This window comes from Strongylocentrotus purpuratus, unplaced genomic scaffold (assembly GCF_000002235.5).
Source record: "Strongylocentrotus purpuratus isolate Spur 01 unplaced genomic scaffold, Spur_5.0 spur5_scaffold_16, whole genome shotgun sequence".
Classification (NCBI taxonomy): Eukaryota; Metazoa; Echinodermata; class Echinoidea; order Camarodonta; family Strongylocentrotidae; genus Strongylocentrotus; species Strongylocentrotus purpuratus.
In genome coordinates, this window is record NW_022145601.1 from 14,002,200 (window position 1) to 14,010,544 (window position 8,345).

The 8,345-nt window shown below is 41.7% G+C and overlaps 1 pseudogene; it reads right to left on the minus strand.

Moving 5' to 3' along the window:
• Positions 1-1,724: 1,724 nt before the first annotated feature.
• Positions 1,725-4,926, minus strand: LOC115924518 (annotated as a pseudogene).
• Positions 4,927-8,345: the final 3,419 nt, after the last annotated feature.

Sequence of the window (8,345 nt, forward strand, 5' to 3'; positions counted from 1 at the left end):
TGGGTAGTCGTCCAAGAGGGTGGTTGCCCTAGGGGATAGTTTTCCTAGGGGGTAGATGACTGGGGGTCGTTATCCGGGGGATGAATGTCCAGGGGTAGGTGTCCGGATACGGTTTTTGAGGTCACGTGGAACGCAGACAAATCAATGTGTTCATTTTTAGCGTGAGTTTGCTCGAACATCCCTACTTATACAAAAATTGATGGGAAATGCATACACTAGGGGTGGGTTCGGATGAGGTCCCCCTCCCAAAGTCAAGAAACAAAATTAAATTTGAGATACCCGATGATGTATTATAAGGCCCAAATGATCTTACTTTTTATCGGAAATTAAATGGATATTGTCCATAAATTTACCTACATCTCTTTCCCCTCATCTCTCCCATCTCTCCCCCCTCTCTCTCCATCTCTGTTTTATATTTGTCTGTCTCATTTCCACTCTTCTGTACCGTCACAATGTCATTTATTCTTATTCGTAGTCTTTATAAGCAAGCATACATGTATATATTTATCGAACTTTCTTCCATACCTGATTTATTGAATGTTCATCCTTTTCTTCATCATGTTTATTATGTCAGTTATATATACCTGTACTTTCATTTACTGTCAAATATTTCATTAATCAAATTATAAAGATATTAAGGGAGAGCGAGGTAGAGGTGGAACGAAGTCAACAACTTAAGTCATTTCGACATTGTAAAGAAACCTGTACCAGAATGCATTCCCTATCCACACAAGTAGAAGGGAGGGGGAGGTTTGGATAATTCTAAGTCGTGTTTTAATAAAAAGAAAACTCAAAATTCCAATTCTGTATAAATATATGTTGAGAAATATGAAACTCATTATTTGTTGTATTTATAAAAAAAAATATTCAGTCTTTTTCTGAAAAAAATTGTTTTGTTCTAGTTTGGGGGTTGAAATAACTGTGTGGTGCGGTTATATCTTTCTATGTGATTGTGATATATTTTCGTCCTATACATTGGGAAATAATGAACTATGGAATTGTGTTGTAATTATGTTTGTTTATCAAATGATAACAAAGTTTTTTTGTAATTATTTTGCAGTTTTGTATAAACTATGTTATGTAAAATATTTAAAAAAAAAGGATTGGAGTTTTGATAAATAAAATCAATGAATACAAAACTGTAATTGATTGATAATGACCCACTTTATTTCAAAATAACTGAAATCTCTCAGCAAAATAACTGAAATCTCTCAGCTTTAATTGCAGATGGTGCATAATGACTTTTAGACCCTGACCTCAAAGAACAAAAAGAAACTGCAGATTTCTGCAGATACCTTGAGAACTTTAATCAAAATTGAACAACGAGAACGAGAGAAAGATAAAAACACAAAGTGGAAGAGGAAGGAAACAGTCAAATGAGAGAAAAGGAAGAGGAATCAACGGTGGGAAGGAGGGGAGCAGAACAAGAACAGAGGGCAGATTAAAAGAACTTAGTAGAACTACTTTGGGTGGCTAAAAAGAAAAACTCACATCGTGCGTAGAAAAATGAAGGAAGGTGAAACAGAGAATAGGGGAGAGAAAGGGAGATCTGTCTGAGAGGGACGATGAGAAAGAGAGAGACACATACAGAAACAGACATAGAGTGACATAACTTGAGAGAGAAAGAGAGAGAGAGAGAGAGGGGGTGGGACAGAAAAAAGGGATAGGATGAGGGCATATCATTTGAGAAATCCTTTTTTTTAATCAACACTTGCTGACAAGATCTACAAGTAGGATGTTCCTATCAATCGTTCCCAGTTAAGAATCAAGTTAAGCGACTTCACTGAGATTTACGAGGCATCTGACTGTTGTTCTTCTTCCTCTTCCTCATCGAAATCCTCCTCATCGACAGTTGCGTCCTGGTACTGCTGGTACTCGGACACCAAGTCGTTCATGTTGCTCTCAGCTTCAGTGAACTCCATCTCGTCCATACCCTCACCAGTGTACTAATGAAGGAAGGCCTTTCGTCTGAACATGACGGAGAACTGCTCAGAGATGCGTTTAAAGAGGCCATGGATGGCGGTGCTGTTGCCGATGAAGGTGGCAGCCATTTTGAGACCTCGGGGAGGGATGCCACAGACAGCAATCTTGGCATTATTCGGGATCAATTCGACGAAGTAGCTGGTGTTCTTGTTCTGTAGTTGAGCATATTATGTTCGTCAAACTCCTTCATGGACATACGACCACGGAAGATTGCGGCAACTGTGAGGTAGCGGCCGTGGCGAGGATCGCAGGCTGCCATCATGTTCTTAGAATCAATCATCTGCTGTGTTAGCTCGGCAACAAATGTGGCCCTGTATTGTTGACTACCACGGCTTGTCAGAGGAGCAAATCCAGGCATGAAGAAGTGAAGACGGGGAAACGGCACCATATTGACAGCCAGCTTACGAAGATCTGCGTTCAGCTAACCAGGAAACCTGAGACAAGTTGTGACGCCACTCATGGTTGCAGACACGAGATGATTTAGGTCACCGTAGGTCGGAGTCGTAAGCTTTAGGGTTTCGAAGCAGATGACGTAGAGTGCTTCATTGTCGATGCAGAACGCCTCATCGGTATTCTCGACCAGTTGGTGGACGGAAGGTTGTAAGGTTCGACGACGGTGTCTGAAACCTTTGGCGAAGGAACAACGCTGAAGGACGTCATGATCCGATCAGGGTATTCTTCACGGATCTTGGTGATCAGGAGGTTTTCCACACCAGAGCCAGTTTCATTTCCCATAGAATGCGTAAGCTGGAACCCCTGTGGACATAGACACATTAAATAAATGGTCACGCATGTTTAAGCCAGACTCTTAGGCATTCGGTTCCGAGTGACCTATTCTTGAAATAATAATTGAATAGGAAATGGAAATATTCAGCAAAGGGAAACAATAACTTGAATGCAGTAATTTCAATATCTTTCCTAATCAAAGAAAATACAAATATTGAAATCGTTTCGTGGCTTCTTTCTGTTAATATTTTAAAATGTCTATTAATTTCAAAAGAAACGACATTTATCAAAAAGCTTTGGAGCATAATTATTGTAGGTACTATAATAAATATGCAACATCTGAATAAGAATCACAAAAGCCAGAGAGCCTCTACCCCCAATAACTAATATTAAATATTAAATGAATGATTTGAAAAAGAAATAATGAGGAAACATAAACCAGACAAAATTATCCGAATCAAGGGATTAAATAAGAGATTCTAGTATTTGTAACAAAGAGATGAACTACAGCCCCAGTCCCATATAAAGCCGGACCAGCACGGACGAGCACGGACCACTCCGGACCATCCCGGACCATGGTCTGGGGTGATCCGGGATGGTCCGGGATGTTTTGTTCAAAAAAGTGTGATGCTTTTAAGCTACAGCTACAGTCCCATATACGTCCCGGACCGTCCCGGACCATCCCGGACCCCATCCGGGGTGATCCGGGATTCGGTCCGTGTTGACACCGTGTTGGCACCGGGGTGGTCCTGGATGGTCCTGGATGGTCCTGGATGGTCCTGGGCGGTCCGGGAGTCGACCCCGGATGTTTTTGACGGTCAAAAACTGCCGGGGTGGTCCGGGACGGTCCGGGACAATAGTTTGATCCGGGGTGATCCGTGTAGCCACCGTGCTGGGTCCGGGGTCATCCGTAGTGGCGCCGGGGCGGTCCGTGTTGATCCGTGGCAGTCCGGGAGTGAGTTATTGACCGCCCAGGACCATCCAGGACCATCCAGGACCACCCCGGTGCCAACACGGTGTCAACACGGACCGAATCCCGGATCACCCCGGATGGACTCCGGGATGGTCCGGGACGGTCCGGGACGTATATGGGACTGTAGCTTAAAAGCATCACACTTTTTTGAACAAAACATCCCGGACCATCCCGGATCACTCCAGACCATGGTCCGGGATGGTCCGGAGTGGTCCGTGCTCGTCCGTGCTGGTCCGGCTTTATATGGGACTGGGGCTTACAGTCCCATATACGTCCCGGACCGTCCCGGACCATCCCGGACCCCATCCGGGGTGATCCGGGATTCGGTCCGTGTTGACACCGTGTTGGCACCGGGGTGGTCCTGGATGGTCCTGGATGGTCCTGGATGGTCCTGGATGGTCCTGGGCGGTCAATAACTCACTCCCGGACTGCCACGGATCAACACGGACCGCCCCGGCGCCACTACGGATGACCCCGGACCCAGCACGGTGGCTACACGGATCACCCCGGATCAAACTAATGTCTCGGACCGTCCCGGACCACCCCGGCAGTTTTTGACCGTCAAAAACATCCGGGGTCGACTCCCGGACCGCCCAGGACCATCCAGGACCATCCAGGACCATCCAGGACCACCCCGGTGCCAACACGGTGTCAACACGGACCGAATCCCGGATCACCCCGGATGGGGTCCGGGATGGTCCGGGACGGTCCGGGACGTATATGGGACTGTAGCTTTAATTCAATCGCTAGACGACAAATTCATAATAGCAATTCGAAATATACGGACACATAATTACAAGCATTGCCCTAAAACACTTTCAAAGTCAACTGCACAACTCAGGCATCAGAACAAAATTATAATGCTTTATATAGTGAAGGTTGTTTTGTAATGCTTCGTGAAGGATGTATTACTATGATCGAAACAATCACTCAAGTTTTTTAAACCAACCTGAATACAGTCACATCCCTCGGCCTCCTTTCGCACAACGTCCATCACAGAATGAATAAGTTCAGCGCCTTCTGTGAAGTGTCCTTTGGCCCAGTTGTTCTCTGCTCCGCTCTGGCCAAAGATGAAGTTGTCTGGTCTGAAGATTTGACCAAATGGATCAGAATGGACCGAGTCCATAGTGCCTGGCTCGAGGTCGAGAAGAATCGCTCTTGGGACGTATTGTCCTCCTGCCGCCTCGTTGTAGTAGACGTTGATACGCTCGAGCTGGAGATCAGAGTCGCTTTAGTAAGTACCGGTCGGGTCAATGCCGTGTTCATCAGAGATCACCTCCCAGAACTAGACAATGGTTGTTAAGAGGAATGAGTAGAGAATCATGCTAATTTAAATTCGAATCGTATTTTCAATTGAATTCAACTAACTGTTACAAATAAGTTTAAGAATTTATAAAATTATATACTAGGCTTCAACTGCAAAGACGATTTTATCATTTTCATACAAGTACTTGGTAGTGGTAGATTTAAAGAAACCAATAATATTCACCTGATCACTTGTAAAACCAGAGTGCACTTGATTATAGAAAAATCCAGAGAAAATATTATTATCAGCATTAGAGCTAGAGCTTATAGTAGGGTATAGGATGATGGCAATGTCCTGGGCCATCGCACATGTAGATGATGAAGGAACATTTCTCCCCATCTACGAACATTACGGCCAATGACTTGCAGCAGTAAAATCATGGTTCGTGCATATAAAAAAGGTTGCGCAATAACTGCAGCATTTACTAGCTTTTACTTCCTCGGTACAGTTTCGGTCCCTTTCTTGCATTATTTGAGACCCTGGTTGTTTCCGAGACTCCGGGACCTCCTCAGCTGGATGTCACAAACTGAATGGTCTCAAATCAAACACAACATAACTACAACTTTTTATTTATTTATGATCATTTTCTAATTTTGTTATAGATGATATAATGATACCATGTACCAGTGTTCACTGACTTCATCATGTACGAATCTTACCATGATATTTACCTATAAAACAAAAGCCCCTAAATATCAAAATTTGAGAAAGAATAAAGAAATTGGGAAAATGAAAGCAACCATTTATATATAAACACAACACAAAATGTTTTAAGTTTTCAAGTCGTGTGTACATGTATGCTACATGTACATCATGTATATCTTGGAACTAGTAGTAATACTTACAAATTGTGTAAATTATGGTAGAAAGGTTTGTCACACTTGTTACTATTAAATTACTGTTCTATTTGGATTTATAGCATGTATATGTGTGGGTTATTTGTACAGTTTTTGATGTTTGTATATCAATGAAAATAGGCAAGATATACTCGCATTAAAGTTAACAAACTGGAAATACACAAGTTGAACCACCACAAGTTAATTATTATAAGTGTTCGTAAAAAGGTTAAAATACAGGAATCTTGCAAATAATGAATAATGAAATAGTCGCCTCATTATGACCTCAAACAATGCGACGAGAAACTCATTATTGAGTTATGAGGGCCTAATACAGGTTTAAAGGAGCATTTGTGAAAATAAATTCATCAGAAATAAACAAATTAATTGATCACCACCCGGAAGCCTGTATTAATGTTTTCTCCGCTAACAATCATTCTAAGTAGAGAGCGGATAATTCTACAAATATCCGAAAGTTATTCATTTACAATTATTTATGGTAAAGGATCTTGATAAAAAGAACCTAATAGAACTGTAGGTGAAACAACAGACTCATTCTAGAACGCTGTGTCATGTTAAAGAGCGCCCCCTTGTGCTGTCCTGATCAACGCACTTGTATTTTGTTTTGATTGTGTCAACATCACAGAAATGAAATAAAACGGAAAATAGAATGATCGTGTGTATTCTAGCAGCTTATGTGCAACAGTAATACAGGGCAAACTAGCAAAAGACCAATAGAAACACCATTTGCAATGGACCAAGATATACCTCATATCTCTCTCTCACTCTCTCTCTCTCTCTCCCCCCTCTCTCTCTCTCTCTCTCCCCCTTCCTCTCTCCCTCTCTCTCCCCTCTCTCTCCCCCTCTCTCTTTCTCTCTCTCATCTCTCTCTCTCTTTCTCTCCCCCTCTCCCTCTCCCCTCCCCTCTCTATATCTATTTCTGCTATGCACATGTAAATATGTTTGTTCCCATCTAGTACTACGATCGCTACAAGGTATTATTTTGAAGCGTAGATGATTTGCCATCATCCAAGGGCGTCCTCGTAAACTCAGAATCAGAGCCATTTATACACATAGTTTGGCCAATCCGGTTCGAGTTAAACACAATATGGCGACTGCTGCTTTGTTGGGCAAGCACAAAACAAAAGATATACGCCATGTTGTGACCCAGTGAAACCAAGTTGGTCAAACTCTGCTCAGAATCATCGATATTTAGTTCGGCCATGTGGAGCACAAAATATAGAGCTCATGGTGTTATGTTAGGCAAGGACACAACAAATATAATGACCGACAGGGTGTGTCCAGCTGCCAGCTAAAACCGAGAAGGCCACTTTGCATATTCGTATTGGTAGCGATGTTGTTGAAATAGAAAATGATTATCACGATAAATTAAGTTTGTGAACAGTTTCCACAGACAAGAATTAATAACAAATATTTATATGCAATAAAGTGCGTATTTACATAATGACACCATAGCACAGAAAATAACCTATATTTGAGGGTTCATGGATTTTTGCATTGCATTTTAGTTGTACTTTAAGCATGTATATTATGTTACAATGCCTTTCTGAATATCTATATTTTTTAACGCTATTAAATAAAACTTGACACATCACGTGCCATTTGGAAAACAATGTAAATGAGAAGTTTCAGAATTCTAAACTACTTTAGTGCAACCAGGTGGAAAGGGGCACTATTAGGGGCTTCTGTGACAAAAATATCACCCCCCCCCCCCGAAAAAGAGCTTTATCGAAAGTAGCTTTACAATTATCCCCAACAATGCTAACGGGATACACTTGCTCGCTTTTGGTATTCCATTTAGTATCGCACAAACAACAATACGACTTTTATTGTCTTATTCATTTGATAAGATCACATTTCAATTCCATCAAGTAGATTATTTTGAAGAACGACATAAGAATATGATGAGACAAGTCGAGTTAGTCTGCAAGCACAAACCCTGGTCAGTCGTAAAAGTGAGTCTGCACTATTAGACTACCATAGGCACATTGAAATTCTCTCAAGGCACAATAATTTGTTGATGAAGTGTGAAATTAGGGTATTTGCCTGCAGACTAGCGTCGAGTCGCGTTGACTTGAACGCGACCACTCGTCCAAGCCCCCACCCCCCCCCCCCCCCGGTTTGGCCGAAAGGGTGCGTTGACTAGTCTTCCTCATCAGTCGTTTATAATAGAATTTAAGGTCTAGAAATTTTAGTCGTTTTAATTGAAATATTTAAAATAGGAACAGATTACAAATTAAATAAAACTACTTTTTACGTAGTCTTGAGATCAGGCGCTTTTAAGAATTAAATCAATTAATAAATTCAATAAATATTCAAAAATGTCAAATAAAAATAATATCCATTTCTTTCTATGTATAGAATTCATTTTTTTAATATAAACTCGTCATGCATAACGGTCTTTACAAATGAAATTTTTTTAAAAAACGGAGTAGACATACCGTCTTAATGCACCCTTTCGGCATAAGCGGGGGGGGGGGGGGGGGGGGGGTTGTTGAAT